This window comes from Carassius carassius, chromosome 24 (genome assembly GCF_963082965.1).
Source record: "Carassius carassius chromosome 24, fCarCar2.1, whole genome shotgun sequence".
NCBI lineage: Eukaryota > Metazoa > Chordata > Actinopteri > Cypriniformes > Cyprinidae > Carassius > Carassius carassius.
In genome coordinates this window covers 11,970,852-11,995,668 of record NC_081778.1, presented here as the reverse complement: position 1 = coordinate 11,995,668, position 24,817 = coordinate 11,970,852, and the positions used below count along the sequence as shown (strand labels likewise).

Genomic DNA, 24,817 nt, shown 5'->3' with positions numbered 1-24,817 from the left:
GTTGGCTATGGCGATGAGTCTTTCCAACCTGGCTTCAGCCCTGCATACGCGGAAATGCTGAATGTAATGGTGCATGTTACTAAGAAGCTTGATGTAGTCTGGTCACACAAAAGGCAGAAGCCCGTCCATGGCAGATTGGACAAACGCTTTCTGGCTGGTCATGGCCTCCCCTCCCCCAGGAATCTCCCCTTTCTTCCTGACCTCCACACAGAGTTAGAGAGATTGAGGGACAGACCATATCGGCTTTTTCAGCATGCAGATTATGCTAATGTTGAGGGTGTGGCTGAGTGTGGATATGCGAAGATGCCCCCTGTAGAGGAGACACTCACGAGCTATATCTTTGAGGGTGAGTAGTCTATTTTCTGTGCTATCCAGATTGCTTCAGACCTCCTTGCATTTGAATGGCAGGGCATATGTGGCAGCAGGTCATGTTGGTGGAGCCTTGTACACAATGGTTATGTTACAAGCTTACCCGAGGCAGTTGAGCTCTGCCACACCACAGCCTTGGATCTTTACACCATTAGAACAGACAGATTCTGCCATCGGATGTGCGATAGCTGCAAAAGTTGCTATGGGGAGGCATTTGTGGTTCAATCTTGTGGACATCGGGAGGAAGGATAAAGCCTTTCTTCTTGATGCTCCGCTTTTGCTTTCCGGGGCTTTCTGCACTTCCATTGAGGAGATGGTCGGAAAGTTCAGGGAGGCAAAGGCACAGTCTGCTGCCTTCAGGAAGATCATTCCCTGCAGTCCCAAGTCTTCCTGTAAAATCTCTGAGAGAGCTGGTCCATCTCAGTATCAGGATCAGAAAATTTAATGGGATGTCACTCCTGATTGGTTGGAATTTTCAGAGTTTTTTAGTGGCCCCAGGCATCAGTGGCTTACCCCTTTCTGAGGGAAGATTCAGTGTACTGTATGTCTATTGCTTCACTTGGTGTTCTCTCATGACTTAGTGGGCATTCCGTTCCCCATAGTGTCCACTAGAGGACGCAGCGCGAGGTCCCTTGAAGGGGAACATCTCGGATTACACATGTAACCATGGTTTCCCGAGAGGGAATGAGATGCTTCCATCTTCCTTATACTCTTATACTTCCGGGCACCCACCTGTGCTGTCATGTACTTGGTGGACCAGTGCGATTCGATGTGCTTCAGACACTGGTCCTGCTGGCAGCACTCCCCTTAGTGTCCGCATGAGGGGGCAGTGTTTTGTTCCCTCTCGGGGAACCATGGTTATATGCATAACCCAATACATTTTTCTTGTTGTCATGGCGTCAAAGTAAAAAACTTCACATAGAAAAGGTTAGTAAGTGTTTATTTCACAATAAAATCGTTAACATGAAAATTATTTACTTTATGTGGCTATACTATCGAAACTATACTATTATTGTGGATTGTTTTAACCCAACAGCCCCATTCATGTCCATTGTAAGTGCCTCATTTTAGCATATACTGATGACTTGTAATTATTTATGTGGTAATCAACATTATGACACAAATGTTGTTGACAGATTTTAACTTGTACTGAACAAAGAACATTCCTTTACGATAAAAAAAGTAATTACTTATGCATTTAAGAGAGAGTTAAGTCTTGCTCTTCTTCGCTCGTCTTCGAGACTAGTTTGAAGCCTATTGTGTAGAGATGCAGTGAGTGGTGATTTTGTCTGTATTAATACTTTCTCATTACTCCCCTCAGATTAACATGAGTTAGTTTCCAGCCAGGCTACTTCAGGCTCACTGGATAATATAATCTCACCGCATGCTTCCGGCATACCTAGACTGAGAGAGATTGAAGTAGACAGAAAATCAGAGAGTGAAAGTGTGTGAGAAACCTGTAAAGAGAAATTGAGAGTGAGCCAGAGTGAAACAAATAGACATAGCCTGGCCATGTGAATGCATGGACATTTTGTGGCCTCATTTTGTGGCATAGAGAAATCAATGACACTATGGATTGGTTGTGCAGTATGTGGGCTGTTGTATCACTGCATGTGTTCTGCTGCTGGTGGCATAGCCTGCATTTCCTCCATGTACCAATCCTACAGAGGTTGTGTTGAGGGTGTTCATAAAAAAAAAAAAAATGTTCACTAAGACATCTATAAATAGTTAAATATATGTAAGGATGACAAGATCAGTCACAGTTCAGTTTGCAAATAGATGTGAGAAAGATAGCCAGTTGTGATTTAAACTACAAATATTACAAATATGTTGCTGTTGGTTTCATTTTGAATACTGAACATAATCAGTAAATGTGATTTTAAAACTTTGCTCCTAATTTTAAAGGGGTCATTGTCAGGATCCTGCCCTGACAGTCCTGTCCATCTTGTCTCTGTTCCATGTTTCTTTGTTTGTTTTGTGTCTAAGCACATGGTTCTGTCTTTGTTCGTGTCTGCCACGTGCTCCCCTTGTCCCACCCCCTTGTTACCCCTGGTCATGCCCCCTTGTTTAGCCCTTGTCTGCTTGATCGTTTTCACCTGATCCTCATGTGTACTGCTCTATATATCGGGTTCTCTTTCCTTGTGTCTCTGCTGGTTCGTTTTTGGTGTTTACCTGCTTCTTGGGCCAGAATTTATCCTTTTGATCTTGCTCAAGTTGTTTTTGATCTCTTGTCTAGTTAGTCTATATCCTTGGTTCCTTTTTGGGCTTTTTTAGTTTTATCTAGTTCTTGTTTTTTGATTGTGCACATCCTAATCTAGTTTTTGTTTTTCTCTTTTTGGTTTAGGGTTTCATTTACTCAGTTTGAGAGTGCAGTTCCTTTTTGGATCCTGGCTTTTTGTTTTAAACTGGTTGATTTCTTTGGATAGTTTTGGTTATTTTGCCTTTTGTTCACTCTTTGTTTTCTATTGTCTGTGTGTCATTTTGAGTCTAGTCTTGTTTTGTGTATTGTCCTGTCTTGCCCCCACTCAGATTTCCTGGCCACTGAACCCCACTGCCTGGAAGCAGCTCAACTCTCTCACGTGTCAAGTCTCGTGAGTCTCTACCTGGCGACTAGACTGGTGACATTTGAGTTTCTCTTGAAGCTACGGGTTTCCTGTGTCTGCCTGGCCCTTCCTCTGGAGCTGCCTCCTCTGTGCTCAAGCCCGTGGTCATTTTGGACTCTCTCTGTGGTCATCCCTCCTGCCCTTATTGTCTGCCCTGCCCATCTGTTCGATCCGTTTCACTGCAAATTCCCCCAGCTGTTCCAGTCTATGTTTTGTTAATAAAATACCCTTGACTGCTCATTCTGCATTTGGGTCCCATTTCTTGCAGATCCCTGACAGAACGAACCAGCCAACTCAGGACCCAGCAATGAGCATCCGTATTGTTCCTCCCAGTACCGCTAAGGGGAGACTGGTACTCCAACAGGCAGTGCCATCGCTCTGCCAGCAGGGGCGGGAGGTTGTTTCATTTGCCCAGTTTTTCTGGACCATGGCAAGGGGCTTGGAGTATCCGGACTCCACTCTAAAGGAGGCTTTTAATCTCTGCTTGGATGATCCCCTACCACAATGGGAGATGGAGCAACTAAGAGGCATAGATTATTGGACATTTTCTAAGTATTTGCACCATCGTAAGGACTGGCAGATTCTTACACCCCCAGAGTCAGCCTGCAGGGACCATGCCACCTTCCCTCCCATGCCGAGTCAAATTCAAGACCCTATTCCATCTCCTACGTTGAAGCGTAGACTGAGGAGGAAGAGAGCTGCCCAGAACGCTGCATCAGTAGCAGAGCCAGTTAGATCTGCCCTTGCCACGCCAGAGCCGGTCGTGCCCACACCAGAGCCGGTCATGCCCACGCCAGTCAGTCCGGAGTTGATTCAAAGTGTTGAAGTCACCCCAGAAGCTGAAAGTCATGCACATTTGAGCCCTCAAAGATGTAAGATGAGGAGGGCACCCATTGTGCAGCCAAACACTCTTCTTTCAGAGGTCCCAAGCACACTGCGCCAAGAGGACCAGTGTCAGGAGAGTTCTAACACATTGGTCCAGGAGGACCAGACTCAGTTGGTCATGTATTCAGTGGGTCCAGAGGTATACAGTCTGGAACCAATCCCCAAGTCTGTCCAGTCTTCTCCAGTCTTTCCAGAGCCAGATTGCAGAGACCAGCCTGCTCTCTTACCCTCACCGAGTCAAGTCCCAGATCATCTTCTGACTCCAAGGAAGTATAGGGCAAGAAGGAAGGGCGACGTCCAGAATGCTGCATCTGTCTCAGAGTCAGTCAAGTCTGCTCCAGTCATTCCAGAGCGAATTCAGTCCGCCCCAGATATTCAAGAGCCAATCAAGTCAGATCCTGCTATTTCAAAGCTAGTAAAGAAGGGGCCCTTCATCCCAGAGGTGGCCAAGTCAGCAACCAAGATTAAGGAGGTTAAGTTAAATGCAGTCAATTCAGAGGCAGCCGATAACACACTGCTGTGCCCCCAGAAGCTGAATCAAATGAGGGCCTGTGTTGTGCAGTTCGACATTCCCTCCCAGGAGGTCGCTAGTCCTCTGGTCCAGGAGGGCCTAAGCCATGAGACCCCAAGTCCAGAGGTCCAGGATTTCTCATGTCAGGATGCCCTACCTCCAGTGGTCTTGGAAGACCAGTTTCAGAATGTCCCTAGTCCTGTTATCCAGGTGGATCCTAGTCAGGTGGTCCAATATCCAGTGGTCTCAGAAGTATGTAACCTGGTGGAACCACACCCTCAGATGCCCACTTCACCAGTTGTCTCTCCCCTAGAGAAGGAATCTGTGACTGTCTATGTAACTTCACCTGAACCCCCAGTTAATTATGTCATGCCCAAGAAGGGCAATCATATAAGTCATGTCATGTTCCCAGAGCTTGCTGTTGAGATGGCACCCCCTGAGCCCGTGTCCGCTCCAACCTCTAAGCCCATTCCAGTGTCTGTGCCAGTCCCAGAGTCTGTGCCGGTCCAGGAGCCTCTAGAGTCCAACTCTGCAGCCCCGGAGGGCACGTCAGAGTCAAGCCCAGTGCCTGCCCTTACTGCCCAGGAGGGCATGCCAGAGTCCAGCCCAATGGCTGTCTCCGAAGCCCTGGAGAGTGCTTCCAAGTCCGTATCGGAATCCATTCTTGCATCTCCGGAACCATTTTCCCAAGGATGCACCCTCTCTGCCCATGTGGCCATGGCACCTGAGTTTGTCCCAAGGCCCTTCACGCAGCAAGAGTTGGCCCCAGAGGCCATAAAGGCTACTTCCAAAGTTCCTTCAGTAAAACAAGTCCACCTCCCTAGAAGGACCACCAACAAGATCCCTATCCCACCCACCCTATTAGCTAGTCCTTTTGGATCCCATACACCAGAACCTCCCTGGTCCACCTCAAACTATTCCCCAGGATTATTTTCCTCCCTCCCAGTCCCACCCCTTAGGTTTCATGGCTATCCTGGAGTTCCAAGCTTTGTTCCCAAACCACCCCCCCAGTTGGTACCTCCCTGTACTGTTTTGCCCAGTGTGGACGCCTGGGGGCATCCATTGGGGGGAGGGTACTGTCAGGATCCTGCCCTGACAGTCCTGTCCATCTTGTCTCTGTACCATGTTTCTTTGTTTGTTTTGTGTCTAAGCACATGGTTCTGTCTTTGTTCGTGTCTGCCACGTGCTCCCCTTGTCCCACCCCCTTGTTACCCCTGGTCATGCCCCCTTGTTTAGCCCTTGTCTGCTTGATCGTTTTCACCTGATCCTCATGTGTACTGCTCTATATATCGGGTTCTCTTTCCTTGTGTCTCTGCTGGTTCGTTTTTGGTGTTTACCTGCTTCTTGGGCCAGAATTTATCCTTTTGATCTTGCTCAAGTTGTTTTTGATCTCTTGTCTAGTTAGTCTATATCCTTGGTTCCTTTTTGGGCTTTTTTAGTTTTATCTAGTTCTTGTTTTTTGATTGTGCACATCCTAATCTAGTTTTTGTTTTTCTCTTTTTGGTTTAGGGTTTCATTTACTCAGTTTGAGAGTGCAGTTCCTTTTTGGATCCTGGCTTTTTGTTTTAAACTGGTTGATTTTCTTTGGATAGTTTTGGTTATTTTGCCTTTTGTTCACTCTTTGTTTTCTATTGTCTGCGTGTCATTTTTGAGTCTAGTCTTGTTTTGTGTATTGTCCTGTCTTGCCCCCACTCAGATTTCCTGGCCACTGAACCCCACTGCCTGGAAGCAGCTCAACTCTCTCACGTGTCAAGTCTCGTGAGTCTCTACCTGGCGACTAGACTGGTGACATTTGAGTTTCTCTTGAAGCTACGGGTTTCCTGTGTCTGCCTGGCCCTTCCTCTGGAGCTGCCTCCTCTGTGCTCAAGCCCGTGGTCATTTTGGACTCTCTCTGTGGTCATCCCTCCTGCCCGTATTGTCTGCCCTGCCCATCTGTTTGATCCGTTTCACTGCAAATTCCCCCAGCTGTTCCAGTCTATGTTTTGTTAATAAAATACCCTTGACTGCTCATTCTGCATTTGGGTCCCATTTCTTGCAGATCCCTGACAGTCATAAGATTTCAAGTTCATTTCTCTTTGGAGTTTTACAAGCTTAATTGTAAATAGAGAAGATCCCCGAAGTTGCAAAGAATAAAGTCGAAAAACCAAAGAGATATTCTTCATCAAAGTTAATCCTCTGCTACGCCCCACGTTTTCATCAATATGTGGAAATATATGCGTAATGCTGCCCAAATGGTCACGCAAGGAAAGAAGGCATGGTTTAAGTAACCGCAGTTAGTGTTGAAGCAGCCATGTCAGGGAGGTGCTGTGTGTATCTAAGCGAAAGCAAAAGCACTTTATTTGGCCTTCTGAAAGTACTGTAGATGCATTTAGCAATCTTTAAGATTACTTACAACTGAACAGCAATGCATTTTATAAGAAGAACTTTCATAAACCTAGGAGAGGAGGTACTTCTGACTTTGCTACGACAATCTGGTGCTTTTTTATCAGATACTGTAAGTATGTTTTGTTATTAGTTTAAGTATTTGCTATTGAATGTTCAAATGCAGAGTTTTGGGCGTTGCGTTTGTGTGTGTGTGTGTGCGCGCACGCTCGCGTGTGAGACAGGGTCACAGTGGAGTCAGATGTCTTAACCATCTGTGGCTTGTGTACTGCAAACACATACAAGCTTCATCACTGTGTCTGTCATGCGACTCTGCTCCCCTTTCGGGTTTGAACTGATGGTAAAACTAACGAGATTATCTTTACATTTATTTTGAAAGATGAAGCTCGCGACTATGTAAATCAGAGCAGACTGTGCTTGTTAGAAGGAGGGACTTTGTAGAAAACAGTGCGTTTGAGAGAGGCGGAGCATAGAGGACCTACAATTATATTTACAATAATATTTAAAAAATAATGTGTTTTTTGAACATTAAAGCACATCAACATATTCTGTTACACCAAATACACAAAATAATGATCGTCGTATGACCCCTTTAAATAGATAGCCCATCTAAGGCTGAAATTTTCTATAAATCTTTTGAAGTTTGAATGTAGTCTGTACAGTACATCATGTTGTTCAGGTTCATGTGTAATTAATAAAAACTACTTCCAAATTATTCGGATGATTTTCAGCTCCATAAATGCTCCTAGAATGTGCATCACCCAGTATTGTCTGATTTCCGAACAAATGAATCAGAATCAAAAACTCTGAGACAAGTGTTGTCTGACTCCTGAGCAAATGACTCTTATGAGCTTGCTCAAAAACTTTGTGGTTATGTCAGTTGATTAAAGTTCTTTCTACTGAATCAAAAACATTAACCAAGAACTGTTAATGTGTATTGTTATGCTGTGAAAAGTAAATGAAAAATAAATACTTTTTTAAACCTAGAACTGTTACATTTATGTCTTATTTTGTTGAGATGATCTAATTTGGTTAAAGGCTGCTTAGAATTGCATTCATATTTTCCAAATATTTCTCAAAAGAATAACTATTGTAACCACTAAGGAACCAGATTTGTTAAAAAGAATCAAAATCGAAACTTGAAACATACAATTTCTAAGCATTCTTATTCCTAGAGTTGGTGGTTTAGAAAAAAAAAACCTTACCAGAATGTTTTACATTTAAATTAAAATTAAATGTATGCATTAAGCAGACTCTTTTATCCAAAGCGACTTACAGTGCATTCAGGCTATCAATTTTTACCTATCATGTGTTCTGGGGAATCAAACCCCCAACCTTACAGTTAATAGCGCAATGCTCTACCAATTGAGCTACAGGAACACTAACCAGTTTTGGAAAGTAATACAGTGCTGCCATGTTCTTCTTGATCACATAAAGTTGTCGATACTGAAAAAAAAGACAACCATAATACTTGTCACTTTACAAGCAAATGTTTCTCATCTGTAAAGTGCCTGTTGCAGCATACAGTATATAGAAAATGAGTCTATGTTGTCAGTACTGTAGAAATCTGAATGACACCAGACATGTGATGTAATAATAGAAAACAGAGTGTCTCGATAAGATTATTCTCATCAGATTTGTGAAAAGGTGAAACAGAGAATATGTGAGAGAGAAGAGATCAAAAGGTTATTCACTGTATGGAATGTTATTGAAATGATTTTCCCAGGGACTTAATCTCCCTTCATAACTTTTGATCGTGGACATGTAATCTGGGAGAGGGATAGAAAAAGACAGAGAGAGAATTCAGGATCTGAGTGTCGGAGAGATCAGAGAGAATAAACTTGTGCTGTTTAAAACAATGATATTTATAGAGTACTGGGACTTTTTTATGTTTAAGAACAATGGTGAATAGTTTATCCTTTAAACAATGTTCATTGTGTTCCATCCAGCTTCTTTTATGAAAATATTTTGGGGTGAGATGGGTCATAGCTATTAACCTTGTTGTTATGTCATGTTGTGTAACCTTTGAGCTGATTTGCATAGATTTCGATAGTTTCCTGTTAAATCCACCCCAACATAAGCCTGGCACTGGCGCTCTGGCTCTCTGCCAGCAATTATTCTAGAATGTCCTGTATCACATCGACAGTGGTCCTGTACCACACACTTCTGAATGGTGCACATGCTGGAGAGCTTCAGGGTGCTCTCATAAGCAGCATGGCTGATATGACCAGACACATCCAAAATGAGGAACAGAAAGATAAATTAAGAGAAAGTGAGAGAGAGTCTTTTATTATATATGAAGTTCACAAAATTATTGACTAACCCCAGAAATAATATCAGAAATAATAAGCATATGTTTTCTCTCTAGGAGTTAACAGAGACTGTGATGTCTTCAATGCAAAAACTGCAGATTAAAATAATAAGGAACGTGACAGGGACCTGACAAACTATTCTCGAGTTGTTGTTGCCATGGAAATATTCTACCACAAATTTCAAGGCCAGCAGATATTTGAAGATGAAACCTCATGTCACCTCTCACTTTAGAAATGTTCTTTTTCCATGCTCACATTTCTTGATTCTCTTTTAAGTGTTGTATTTTCTCATTTCATCCTTGTATATGTTCCTGTGCAAGTTTTTTTAAAGATTCCCTTTTCTATCTCATTCATTAAGCCTCCAAATATAGGTTTCTCAAAGGAGGTATGTGAAAAGGTAACACCACTTATCAGGTCTGAACCTTTGGTTCCCCTATCATATTATTTTTTTTATCTGTGACGTTAAAGATCTGTGCTTCAGTTTACACTTGTCTGATCTAATGTTCATTTTCAGGGACATTCCAGTTTCATGTGATTTATTGATGGCAAAACTGGACTTGGACTCTGAGGAAGATCTCAAAGCATCGCCAAGCTTTTTTAAGCTTTTGGAGAGATGGAAGTAAATCAGCAGGTCATAATTTATCTCACTCTGAACCTCTTACTATTTTAATGTGTGCACTCTCCTTATCAAATTTTGATAAATATGTAGTTATAGAACTTCAATCAAAATGTCCCTTTCTATTGGAGAAATGATCACTTGCTGTGAGACTGGAAAATCTGTTGAAAGCAGAATAGAGATGGAAACATGACTGTGGCAGAATGTCATTTCTGACTGTTTGAATTGTTTTGATGTCTAATATGATTGGGAAATGGAATTGGTCTGTTATATTTGGTCAGTATTGAAGACAGTGAGATCATATATGTAAACTGCTAGGAAATGTTGACCAGTTTTCATATTAATTCCATGTATCTCTTGTGTCTTTAAACATCTCACCATTTAAATAAGCAAATGTGAAGAGGTCCCAAAGGAAAAGCTTGGTCTGTATATGCATGCTGTTATTTTCATTAATTTAATAATTTAATGCATGTCAAACTGTTCTGTTTCCCTCTATATGTTCTAAAGCTTAAGACTGAGGCTTGTTTATGTTTTTCCTTCACGTTATATAAGTTTGACTTTCCTTCATCCTTCTGCCCTGCTTGAGATTTGCCTTGTTTGTTTGTGCCTTTTTGTTGCTCACTTTCTTATGAAGTTGCTATATGTGAAGCATATACCTAAAGCAGCACCGTTTTCCTCTGTCTGTCTCTGCCCACCACCTAATCTAAGCAAAACTATTGCTAAAACTGAAAAACTGCATTGGAACTGAATTAATTACTGCATCTAACAACTTTAAAACTTTGCATTTAGTAAAATCATCCAGACAGTTACCTCTAGTGGACAGACCACTCAAGTAGAGACTCTTTAATGATGTCAGAGACGATTTCTAATGTGAATGTGTTCCGTCTCTGGGCAACGATTGGCTGCCTGGATCTGAATGACAATAAGGACTCTTTCAGGCCGTAAGCCACACTCTGAAATACAATCTACAACTCATAATTTGGATCTATATATACATCGCTGCATCCATATCTTTTCATCCACTTTGACCCTGGATTTATCTGGCAAAATCTTGAAAGCTTCATTTCTCCCAGACTTTTTGTAGTCAGTCAGTGGTTGCCAATAATGGGGGCTGCTCGAGTGAAGCAGCGTTTTAGTGTGGTTGTGGACACCCCTCTGGATGAGGAGGAAGTCATGAAGCTGGTGCAGAGTGATGATGTCACTTCCTCCCAGTCAGGCACACTTCCTTCGCCAAACTACAATGGCAAAGTGCTTAACCTTCACCATAGCAATGGAGGAAGGAGTGGAGAGAGGGATGAGGATGATGATGATGTGGAGGATGATGAAGATGAAGAAGGGGGAGGGAGGAGGAGAGGAGGCTTGCTCTCCTGGCTTCACTTTGGTTTCACATTCTGGCTCATCGCCGCTGCTCACGGGGATCTGGTGCCCTAGGCATCATCTTCCTCTTCTCCTTCATCTGTTTCCTCTTCTCTGGCTCCTCTGGAACCAATAGAGGATTCCAGCCGGGTGGAGAGGGTGGCAGAGATGGAGGAACACTGCTTTCAGCAGGTGAAAAGTTTCACAGCAGCATTCCTTTTCTCTTTGGAGACGCAGATGTCTATAGGATATGGCGTTACCGAGGCCTGCCCCCTGGCAGTGCTGGCTGTCGTGTTGCAGTGCATTGTGGGCTGCATCATCGACGCTTTCATCATTGGGGCAGTAATGGCTAAGATCGCCAAGCCCAAGAAGCGCAATGAGACACTGGTGTTCTCGGATGTGGCCGTGGTGGCCATGAGGAACGGGAAACTCTGCATGATGTGGCTAGTGGGAAACTTGCGAAAGAGCCACCTGGTGGAAGCCCATGTGCGAGCTCAGCTACTGAAGGTCAGTGAGATGGTGTGTTTGTGTCTAGTTTTTTCTTGACCTGTGAATTAATTTATTCAAAAATAGAATAAACATGCAGTTCACAGTTGATATAAAGTCAAATACCTATTCTATGATGAGCATATAATGAAGAAAAAACCCTTTAAATTCAAATTCGTGATCAGGCTATCTTATTAAGTAGTTTTCCATAATCTTCTATTATTATTTATTAGAAAAGAAACCAGACTGGTTATCTGGATATTTATAAGTCAAGTGGTATGGCCAAGTAATGTAGTACAACCAGCATGTAGAAAAAAATAATAGCAATGTTTATATGTCATAGAGACCCCTACAGACCCTCATAACTGTATGCTAAGGTCAATAAGTTTCTAAAAAAAAATATGAGATAATTTGATGTTTTATTGATAAGGATAGGTTATTTTAGGTTGGACACTAACACCTCCATATGGGCCAAGACCTAATTCCAACCACTGTTTTAAAGTCAATTTTACAGTGGATGTTGATCTTACTTTGAGATCAGAATGATTGGAAAGCGTGAATGAGAGAGAATGAGTGATGCCTATGAGGCGCCGTGTAGGATTTAAATCAAACTTCGCTTATCAATACATACATAAAACACGTACATATACACCTATAAATTACTCACATATACATGCATACTACTGGATGTCCAAAAATACATATATTAAATACACGTGAACACTAATATGAAATCAATACCAATACATATAATGTTAGCAATGTATGCATACACACTTGTGAATATAGTCTCTAGGTTACGAATGTAACCCTAGTTCCCCGAAGGAACGAGACGCTGCGTCGAGCGCTTTGGGGAAACACCTTTGGCAAGATCAACTCTGAAAATCCTGTGCAAACTGTCCAATGGAAGAGCGTGACGTCACAGGCGGGGTGACATAGCGACCAGGAAGCTATAAAAGCACGTGCCACGCAGCTGGCTTCAGCTTTGAGTAGGGAAGCAAGCGCCGGCAGGGGTGCCGGCAGTATGGCTCCGCGACGCAGTGTCTCGTTCCTTCGAGGAACTAGGGTTACATTCGTAACCTAGAGATGTTCCTCTTCAGGAACTCGAGCTGCGTCGAGCACTTTGGGGAACGATGTGCCAACGCTGCCAGACTACCAATCCCCTGCCTAGTGTGTATCCGAAGAGCACAGCTAAGTCAAGAGGACAGAAGAGCCAGGAGCGGCTAGCATATCGAGATTGTAAAATCTGGCAAATGTAGAGGGCGTGGACCATCCCGCAGCGTTGCAGATGTCCAAGAGGGACACACCTGCTAGAAAGGCCTTAGAGGCAGCCATACCCCGCGTAGAGTGAGCCTTGGCTCCCAAAGGAAGGGGAAGACCAGAGGATTCATAGGAGATGTTGATAGCCTCGACTATCCAACGACTAAGGGTCTGCTTAGAGGCAGGGGAACCCTTTTTAGGAGGACCGTAGCAAACAAGCAATTGGTCAGATTTTCTCCACAGGGCAGCTCTGTGGACGTATGCATCCAGTGCTCGCACTGGACACATACAATTTAGCTTCTCCTGGTCTGGCTCCCGAAAGGGAGGAGGGCAGAAGGCCTGCAGTACTATAGGCTGTGGTGTAACAGAGGGAACTTTGGGAACATAACCCGCTCGAGGGTATGAGAATGCTTTGGCCATACCAGGGGCAAAGTCTAAGTAGTTACGGGCCACCGAGAGGGCCTGAAGGTCTCCAACTCTCTTTAGAGACGTAATCGCCAGTAACAGGGCAGTCTTAAGGGTCAGATGTCTATCTGATATATCTTGAATTGGCTCGAATGGAGCTTTACAGAGAGCCTCTAACACCATAAGCAAGTTCCATGGGGGAATACGGGACCGTACTGGAGGTCTCAGCCTCAGTGCCCCGCGGAGGAAACGTGTAACTAGGGGGTGCCTACCCACTGACTGACCATCGAAAGAGACGTGGTAAGCAGCTATGGCCGCCACGTACACCTTTAAGGTGGAGTGAGTTAACCCCGCAGAGAGCCTAGCTTGTAGAAACTCAAGAACTGTACTAACTGGGCAGTTAACAGGGTCCAGCTGGCGGTCTCTGCACCATGAGGTGAAGAGTTTCCACCTCAGGGCGTACAGTTTCCTCATAGAGGGAGCTCTGGATTGGAGGAGGGTCTCAACAACCTCATTTGAGAGACCGGAAGCTATGAACTGTGCCCCCTCAGGGGCCACACCCAAAACTTCCACAGCTCCGGGCGATTGTGGATTATTTTGCCCTGCGCCTGAGAGAGTAGATCTGTCCTGATCGGAATCTCCAATGGAGAGCCGTTGAGGAGAGAGACCAGATCTGCGAACCTAGTAGCCCGGCCAGAACGGGGCTACTAGCAACAGACGGACCGCGTCCTGGCGTACTCTCGCCAGAACTCCCGGGAGCAGAGCGATGGGGGAAAGGCGTACAGACGAAGCCTCGGCCAGGTCTGTGTCATGGCATCTAGTCCCAGTGGAGCTGGGTGAACTAGAGAGAACCAGAGGGGACATTGCGATGTCTCTTGAGTCGCGAAGTGGTCCACCTGAGCTTTGCCAAATATCTGCTATATCTGCTTCACCACCTCGGGGTGAAGCATCCATTCCCCGGGCCTCGGCCCCTGTCTCGACAGCATGTCAATCTCCACAGGAATATATTCAATCTCCCACATTCAATCTCCCAGGAATATATACTGCTCTTAACGAGAGGAGTTTGCCCTGGGACCACAGGAGGATCTGGTATACCAGCTTGTATAAGGGGCGTGAACGCAGACCTCCTTGGTGATTGATATAAGAGACCACCGATGTGTTGTCGGTGCGCACCAACACATGATGGCCTCTCAGGTCTGGGAGGAAATATTTCAATGCTCGATACACTGCTAGCATTTCTAGACAATTGATGTGCCATGTCAGATGGCGACCACTCCACAGACCGCGGGCAGGGTGGCCACTCATGACCCCAACCGGTGAGGGACGCGTCTGTCGCTAGCGTTACACGGCGACCAAGAGCTCCCAACATCGGGCCCTGATTCAAGAACCAAGGTTTCTTCCATATGTCTAAGGCACGAAGGCATCGCCGCGTGACCTTGATAGTTCGGAATGGATTTCCCCTCGGGGAAAACCCCTTGGTCTTGAGCCACCACTGCAGGGGCCTCATATGCAGGAGGCCGAAAGGTATCACGTTGGACGCAGCTGCCATGAGCCCTAACAGTCTCTGAAACTGCTTGACAGTGAGTGACTGGCCTTCTCTGACTCTCTTGACTGAGGAAAGGATTGACTCGATCCGAGCAGGAGACATACGTGCCTGCATCGTGGTCGAATCCCAGACTACGCCTAGATAGGTGGTTCTCTGAATTGGAGAAAGTACACTCTTCTTGGCATTCAGTCTCAAACCCAGCTCCCCCATATGGGCGAGAACGACACCTCGATATCGAACCGCCATCTGCTCTGATTGAGCTAAAATCAACCAATCGTCAATTAAGTTCAGAATGCGGATGACCTGCATACGGGTACCAGAGCCACATCTACACCTTTCGTGAACGTGCAGGGTGAGAGTGCAAGGCCGAAGGGAAGTACTCGATATTGGTAGGCTTTACCCCCGAAAGCGAACCTCAGAAACTTCCTGTGTTGTGGAAGGATGGATATGTGGAAGTATGCATCTTTGAGATCTATTGTGACAAACTAGTCCTCGGATCTGATTTGAGCTACAACCTGTTTGACAGTGAGCTATTTGAACTTCAGTGACATTACTGATAGGTTTAATTGACGTAAATCTAAGATCGGACGCAACCCCCAATCCTTCTTTGGAACTATGAAATACCGGCTGTAAAACCCGGACTCCCTGTCTAGAGGAGGGACCACTTCGATGGCCTCCTTCCTTAATAGGGTATTCACTTATTGTTGTATCACCAGAGCCTGCTGGGGGCCGACGACTGTCGGTGTAACCCCACTGAACCTCGGCGGTGGATGGCCGAACTGAATACAATAGCCTCTTTCTACTGTGTGCAGGACCCATTGAGATACATTTGGCAGTAGTTTCCACACTGCTAAATAATGTACTAAGGGAATCAGTCTCTCGAGACTGATCTCTGGTGTAAGAGGCCCCCGAAGGGGTGGTGAGCTTCCCAGCTCCGCTACGCTCGCGGGTGGACATAACTGGGAGTAACACTCGTGGGAGACCGCTGCGCCCTGAAACACTGGCAGGGTTGGCAGACCGGCCTCCAGAGGGCACTGGGGTGAGACGGGCACCGTATAATGAGGTGGACACCGCTCTACTCCAGTAGGGGCTACCCTCAGGGTCACTGCGCCTCTGGCGTCAGGACCTCTTTGTCGAGGACTTCGTAGCTTCGATAATTGTACGAAGATCTGATTTCGCTTTGGAAGTCCCCGACTCACTTGTTTTTGAGCTCTGTTTTTGAGCCTCGCGGTATGAGGAGCTTGCCTGTGGCGTGGGTATCTCCCGCCCAGATAACCCACGAGAGCGACGAGGGAGGAAACTCTGGAACGCCGCCGCCTGTTTGCGGGCCTCCTGGAACCTGTCGACGACAGTATTGACTGTGTCGCCGAACAGGCTCGAGGCTTGAAGCGGGGCGTCCAGGAGGCAGACCCTGTCACACTCTCTTATCTGAGACAGGGTCAGCCATTAATGCCTCTCCGCGGCCACCAAGGCTGCCATAGACCGCCCAATCACGCGAGTGGTCTCTTTGGTGGCGTGGAGGGAGAGATCAGCGGTCCATCTAAGCTCTGCAATATTTTTTCTCTGCAGGCCACTCGATTTTTAATTTATCAACTGCATGAGTAACCACCTCCAACAGCTCCTCATACTGGGGCGGCGAATCCCTACTAATAGTCCCCACATCCACCTCATCAGACGAAGAGAGGTAGAGTGTCGACCCCTCGCCCTGGGGGGAAGAAACCGACGAGTGTGCTTCTGAACCCAGGGTTTGGGCACCGGATCTGGCAGATGAGGAAGGAGATAAGGACTGGTTAGTCTCCATACTCTCCGCCAGATCCACCTGCGAACCCCACGAGTGCAGCAGCCGCTCTGCCTCAGCAGAAGCGGGGCCAGCACCGCGGGGAACGCTGGCAAAGGCTCCCTCCTCGAAGAGAGCCCTCCGGGATCGAAGCGTCCGCATTGGCAATCGTTCACAATGCAGACTCCCTCGAGAGCCGACTCAGCATGCTTCGATCTCAGGCAAACCACGCATAAATCGTGTGTATCCACACCCGTGATGTAGCGTGGGCAGGGAGGAACACACAATTTATAGCGCGATCTGGATTCGCCCTTCATATGTCTGGTCTTAGCCTTGCTCTTAGGCATTATGTTGCTTTATTGGGACAGACAACAATAAATAAGACTCACAAGACAGACTTTTTGACATGCACACACAGAGCGCTTGCTGAAAGACGCGAAGTTGTAGCCAGTTGCGTGGCACGTGCCTTTATAGCTTCCTGGTCGCTACGTCACCCCGCCTGTGACGTCACGCTCTTCCATTGGACAGATTGCACACGATATTCAGAGTTGATCTTGCCAAAGGCCTTTCCCCAAAGCGCTCGACGCAGCGTCTCGTTCCTGAAGAGGAACTTGCGTATAAACTTGAGACGTGCATACACCCACAGACACTCGCATATACATATAAACTTGATCCGTGCATATACACCTATTAAATACTCGCACATACATATAAACTCGATGAGCGCATACACATCCATAAAACACTCGCGCATACATAAAAAATAACATTTACTAACGTGTACAGTTCAGATAAGAAAAACATGTGCATTATTTGTGTACATATATATATATATATATATATATATATATATATATATATATGCCAGTGATTTCCATAGACAGTAAAAGAAATGGACACAGCAACCCCATTGGATTCAACGGAGAAAAATGAAGTCAATTAGAAGCACGCACTTCCTGGGGGTCGGGCGTACTGCGGAGACTCAAACTGAGCTTGATGGCGTAGATGTCACGTGAGCAACCTGTAAGTCTGCTAATCACTGTGCCAAGAGAAATCTGAATCACCCACCGAATCTTCCAGAGAAGGCGAGCGTGAACAGGAGCAAATTTTGGTAAGTATTCTGATTAATTATCTCCCTTGACTTTATGCCTCCATGGACTCCCGATTGCCTCATAGACAGTAAAAGATTGCATGCGAGCTTCTCATCCTGTCCATATGGTAATTTCTCTACTGTGCGACAGAGAGTCGCTGGTTATGACACAATCGTTAGCCTATTACAATCGTTAGCCTTACAAAAACTGTTTCTACAGGACCATAACGTAAGATACAAGGTAATGGAGCCTTTTATACATTTTCGTGTTTCTTTAGAAATAATTAATGGACAAATGGAGTCTTTAAACGCCTCAGATGTAAAGTTATTCACTGTCAAAGTGACGCCAAAATGAATGGGAGTCAATGGAATGCTAACAGCAGGTGGAGGTCTGCTAGCCAATGGTGGTGCCCAGGGGTGCTTCAAAAAAATATGAAACCCTGCCCCCCTCGTGATTTCATATGTGGATGTGCGTGAATTTTCAGTGTAAACGGAAGGCGTTTCAGTGTAAAAGGAAGTAGTTTAAGCATGAACGGAAGTAACCGCATTTGCAATCATGGACAGGGATCTGTTTCATTCCTAATCGTTTGCTCAATCATTCAAAAAAATGTTTTTAATAACAAAGCGAAAGCTGAATGTTTTTTTTTTGTTTGTTTGTTTTTTAAATACACACATGAACTGGAATATTAAGATTCTTAATCTATTTTTTTGGCACAAAACTGATATATTTAGTAGATAAAATGTACTATATAGTTAAAAAAAGGTTGCAAAATGTCTTTATACACTTTTTTTTGTCTTTAATCATATACTGCATTGTGGTGCACTTTGAGATGAATTATCCACGGACCATGCTCATTTTTACAATACCCTTTATTCACGAACATGTTTTATTAGGTTGTGCTTGATTTGATTACTTTCTTGATTTCAAAAGTGTGGATTTCAGGAACAGAATGTAGTAAAACTTTAAAACTTGTTAATAATACAACATTTGTATCAAATAGGCTATACAAGGTTTTTTTTTTTTTTGCATATGTTTAACTATTACACTGATAAAGTACACATCCACCATCCCCTGCATCAGATAATAAAAAACTAAAGTTAATTCTGAGAATGTTTACCCATGTCTTCATGTATGTGTGCAATAGTGGCTCATATATAACTTGACAAAATGTAAGTCTCCCCCATTAGAAGAGCTTCTGCAAACTGGGAACAAAATAACAGGCAGAAGTGCAAGTATCAAACTCTACTGATTTGTAACATATACATTAATTACAAACAAACAGCTTCTCCACATGAACTGTAAGCTCTCATGCACTTCCATGTGAAACCTTTTTTAAGGAGAAAAAAGTTAAATAGTTGTTACTGCAAACGAGTCTTTATATAAAACGTTAGTTCTTTATTCTCAATGACACCAAATATCTCAGACACTGAACATTTCAGAACACCGGTGAGTTCAAGGACCATGATATCACACTCACCAGCAGTGAGTATTTCGTGAAGATTGCATAGAAGTGAAATTCTCACCTTTTTCTAGATCGAAACTGCCATTTACCTTAGTGCTGGCGAGTTCATGGTCCATGAACTTCGCCGGTGGATGATGTTGGCATCGTGTTATTGATGCTTTGTATGCCAGGGCTCGAAGACCGAAACAAAGTGAGCGATTCAGATTGTGTTTCTGACTGCAGGTAAGCAGGCAACACATTCGATTTTAAACTGATGGTAATTGATCTTATAATAGTGGGCGAAGAAAGAACATTCCGCAAAATGCTTCAGGTGTAGCACGGTCCCTGTCCATGATAGCAAATGCGGTATATAAACAGGGGGGCAGGGTTTCATATTTTTTTGAAGCCCCCATTGGCGCCGCCATTGGCTAGCGGACCTCCACCTGCTGTTAGCATTCCATTGACTTCCATTCATTTTGGCGTCACTTTGACAGCGAATAACTTTACATCTGAGGCGTTTAAAGACTCCATTTGTCCATTAATTATTTCTAAAGAAACACGAAAATGTATAAAAGGCTCCATTACCTTGTATCTTACGTTATGTTCCCATAGAAGCAGTTTTTTGTAAAAAATAGGCTAAGAATGGCATCATAACCAGCGACTCTCTGTCGCACAGTAGAGAAATTACCGTATGGACAGGAGGAGAAGCTCACAGGCATTCTTTTACTGTCTATTTATGAGGCTATCGGGGGGACGTGGAGGTATATATGTATTGGTATCGATTTCATATTAGTGTTCACGTGTATTTAATATATGTATTTTTGAACATCCAGTAGTATGCATATATATGTGAGTAATTTATAGGTGTATATGCACGTGTTTTATGTATGTATTGATAAGCGAAGTTTGATTTAAATCCTACACGGCGCCTCATAGATGCCAGCAAATAGAACTGTACCTTGGTATAGCTGTTATAATAGTGTTTTAAATATAAATGACCACTACACTCATTCACTATGCTATTTACTTCCAAGGTATTTCAAAGAATATCATTACATTGCCATAGTAGATTACCATGTGCAAAAACCATAGCTTTAACTGGTACTTTTTTTTATTGAAGGTACAGTACTTTAAAAGTTTGGGGTTTATTCATTTATTTACTGAAAAGAATTAATGCTTTTATTCAGCTAATGCTTTTTATTCATTAAGTTGATCAAAATTGTTAGTAAATACATTTATGATGTAACTATTTTTAAAATACTAAATATCTCTATTTGAAATAGATGTTTTTGTGTTTTGAACTTCAAATCTTGCATATAGGTTATCGCAAAAATAATAGGTAGCACAATTGTTTTCAACATTGACAATAATAAGAAATTATTGTTATTTATTATTTCTTGAGCAACAAATCAGCATTTTAGAATGATTTCTGAAGTATCATGTGACATTGAAGACTGGAGCAATCAGCCTTCACAGAAACAAATTACATTTAAAAATATACTAAAATAGAAAACATTTATTTTAAGTTTATAATATTTTTTATAATACTTCACAATTGTACTGGTTTTACGGTTTTTAATTTGTTTAATTCATTTTTTATCAAATATGACCTGATTGTACATAAGAAACTTATTTAAATATATTATAAAATCTTACCGACCTCCAAACCTTTGAAGGGTGGTGTAAAAAGAAAATACCATCCATAAAGGCAGAATACATGGCAAGATGAGAAAGATATTGAATGAAAGAGAAAAGGAACAAGAGAGATTGACATCTGGACAGTTGGTGTGGTTCACGAGGGCTTGTTTTGTTCAACCTCTTACCGGAGGTTTATAAGATTTGCACAGGGGATTAATTTTACCAGAGCAAGCCATTGTCTTGCTTATCTGCCCTGTATGTAGTACAGACCAAAAGTTTGGACACACCTTCTCATTCAAAGAGTTTTCTTTATTTTCATGACTATGAAAATTGTAGATTCACACTGAAGGCATCAAGGGCTATTTGACCAAGAAGGAGAGTGATGGGGTGCTGCCAGATGACCTGGCCTCCACAGTCACCGGACCTGAACCCAATCGAGATGGTTTAGGGGTGAGCTGGACCGCAGACAGAAGGCAAAAGGGCCAACAAGTGCTAAGCATCTCTCGGGGAACTCCTTCAAGACTGTTGGAAGACCATTTCAGGTGACTACCTCTTGAAGCTCATCAAGAGAATGCCAAGAGTGTGCAAAGCAGTAATCAAAGCAAAAGGTGGCTACTTTGAAGAACCTAGATTATGACATATTTTCAGTTGTTTCACACTTTTTTGTTATGTATATAATACCATATATAATTCCACATGTGTTAATTCATAGTTTTGATGCCTTCAGTGTGAATCTACAATTTTCATAGTCATGAAAATAAAGAAAACTCTTCGAATGAGAAGGTGTGTCCAAACTTTTGGTCTGTACTGTATGTGTGCACTTGGTTGTGTGTGTGTATGACTTAATTTAACAGAAATCTTAATGTCTTAAACATATAGATCCTAATGTGTGTCATTGTGTAGCTCGGAGGCTTTGGGGGCTTAAGCCCGTGATCTTTTTGAAGATGGAACATGTGTTACTTCCCAAATAAATTGTTTATTGACTTTAAAATGGTTTCCCAAGTATTAGAATTCCATGATGAAAAGCATTCTGTGCTTCTGGCTAGATTACTGCTTACCGTGTAAGAGCGTGACATAGACGAAAAAATCGGTCTGTGCGGTGAATAAATTTAGTAGTGCGTGTCCAATTCAGTTTTGCTATGTGTGCGAATGACTAGAACTCTGATCTGTGAATGTTGTCGACCATTCCTGCAGCCACGGGTGACCCCTGAGGGTGAGTTCCTGCCGTTGGACAATGCAGACCTAAACAACGGCTTTGAAACAGGAACAGATCACATCTTTTTAGTGTCACCTGTGACAATTATGAACGAAATTAATGAGAGCCCCTTCTTTGAAGCGGACAAACATACACTAGAGGGAGACAAAGAGATGGAGGTGGTGGTGATTCTGGAGGGCATGGTGGAGGCCACTGCCATGACCACCCAATACCTGGCCTCTGAGATCCTCTGGGGTCACCGCTTTGAACCTGTGCTCTTTGAAAGGAGGAACTGTGACCAGGTGAGAGACAGAGAATAAAGAAATGGAGGGTGGAGAGTTGAAAGGAATAAAGGGATTATTAAATAAAAATGCAGTGGTTGTAAACATAGAAGTACCATATGAGACTCATTGCTGTGTTTGTAAAGCAGCATTGTATTGATATTCATCAAATATTCTGGTTAGTGTTTGTTTTAACCCCCCGACACTAAATATTAGACTTATGCAATTAATTCATCCCTATTTTACTTCCTGTCCAATTGTCATTTTGGTCTTAAGTTTTATACTTATAAAATAAAATGTGTGTGTATATATATATATATATATATATATATATAAAGGTTTCAAAATCTCCTATTGTAATAAAATGATTGCCTGAACCAACAGCAAAAACATTGTGATACTCTGATTCTGATTGTATATTCAGTTGTGATTGCAGTTTTTCTGACAGTGTTGCCAGATTTATGGGAAAAAAAACAACTTACCAGAAAGAAGCAACTCTGCTTTGTAAAAGCAGACTTACCGTAGTAAAAGCAGAATTGGAATTTATAAAAGGCACCCTTAATTCTGAATATTGATCATTTCCAAATAAAAATGAAGAATAATCTTTTCCTGACTTGCAAGGTTTTTTCTCTAGAAATGCAAATCTAGTTAAGCTCTGTACTTGTGATGTGTCCTCCCCCCCTCTAGGTGTACTACTCGTACTTCAACAGGACTTATGAGGTCTCGGACACGCTGACCTGCAGCGCCAGAGAGTTCGACGAGAAAAAGTACATCCAGGACTCCCGTTCCTCCTTCTGTTACGAGAACGAGGTGTGTCTGCAGCTCTCCTCTGTCCCTCCATGCCCCGACCAGTTCTCTCCATCCCCCCGTTCTTCCCCCTCTCCTTCACCCTCTTTCATTCGGCCCACACCACCACCTCGACAAGACTCCTGCAGTGAGCACCCACACATACATTGAGCCATGCGGCTGGGATGAAAGGGCAAGAGGGAAAGCAGCGGTCAAAGAAAGAAAGGGAGATAGATAGAAAAAGAAAGGGAAAGGGTCACGATGGAGGGAGGAGTTGGAAGCGGGGGTAGTGAGAGAGAGAGAGAGAGAGAGAGAGAGAGAGAGAGAACTAGCAAATGGACAAAGGCTGGAAAGACAGACTTGAACAGGGGACTAGCAAGAAGGACCATAAAGGGACAGTGTAGGACCGATTAATGACAATAGGTCATGCTTAAGATGGGCTGAGAAAAGACAGAATACACAAAAGATGGAGAATAGAAAAGGGAAAGGGGCCTCTCAACGTCTGGGAGAAGAGAACGAAAGAGCAATATAGTGGGGTGAAATCACTAAACGGTTGTGCCAGTGTAGTTTTTTTTATTTGCTTACTCCCCGTAATCCTACATAACCAGATGCTATCAAAGTATCTTTCAAGGCAGGTCAATTCAGACAGCCATATTCAGACGCTGGCACTCCATACACTTCTCGCAAAGTTTCACAAGACCAACCACTTCACGGCTGTTATCGAACAACAAGAATTTTTGTAAAGACCAAAGCATGACTTTGCTGATTATCTTGGACATTACAACATTCTCCTATTCACTATTCACTCTGATCCAATCTTAACTGGAATGAAATGTCCTCACATTAAAATCTACTCACTGACGCTTCATTCATTTTTAGTGAATTCCCTCCTAAAACGTCAGAGAAAGAGCTTTCAGATGGGGTCAGAAAGGAGGAAGGTAAAGTTTGAATCAGAGTGCAGAGGATGAAGACACGGGAGATTCAGGTCAGTCACACTGAAATTAGGTCAAAGACCAGTGGCGGATCTTGAAAATTTTGCATGGGGGGGCAAAGGGGTGGCAAGAGGTCTTGGCAGGGTGCAAATGATCGATCTCCTAACTGGCACTGTATTGTGTGTTGTAACGTAACAGCCCAAACTAAAATTGGGTATTTTTATTTAAAGTAATTAATTAATTATTAAAGCGATTTAAGGGAATAAAGAAAAAGAAAGGTTGTATTGTGAAATAATTGTAACTATTTGCAACTAATATTTTATTTTTAATTTACATAAATGAATCAAGGAAATTATAGCATATTTTCAATTCAAAAAGGCAAAATTTAATAAATAGATAAAAAAAGTTGAACTTTTCTATTGTAAAACAGTCAAATATTAAATTATCTACTTACATTTTACCAGGCATTTGTTAACTTATTTAATAATTTTGACATTGATGAGCTAGACCGCTGAACTTTTAGTCTTCATAACAGCAAACAGACCGTTGCATAATGTAGTGCATCAGAGCAGCATCAATAATAATATCAAGTGAATCTCTTATCTGCATCTTAAGTTTATTGCCAATAATAATGACAGGTTTGCGAACGTGAACTCGGTGAGCTCGCGCAAAACACATCTTCAGCACAGCGACTCATTTAAACGCCTCTGATTGGCCGATGTGATCAACAGACATGTCTGTGATTGGCTACAATGCTCAACGTTGCAAAAGCACGTCAAAAGTACCTTTAATGCAAAGGGAAAAATATAAATAAAAATGTAATACCCACTGTTCATGATTAGTTAATCGCGGCCGCTGTAATCTTATTCACATTTGTTTTTCTGATGAATTGTTTTGCTCTGTGAGAAAGACAAGTTAACAAGTTGGGGAAGTCGTGGCCTAATG

General features: G+C 43.2%; 1 pseudogene; it reads left to right on the top strand.

Annotated features, from left to right (window-relative positions):
* The first annotated feature begins 10,782 nt into the window (after positions 1-10,782).
* LOC132103584 (inward rectifier potassium channel 2-like) lies at positions 10,783-23,111 on the top strand (annotated as a pseudogene).
* The last annotated feature ends 1,706 nt before the right edge of the window (positions 23,112-24,817 follow it).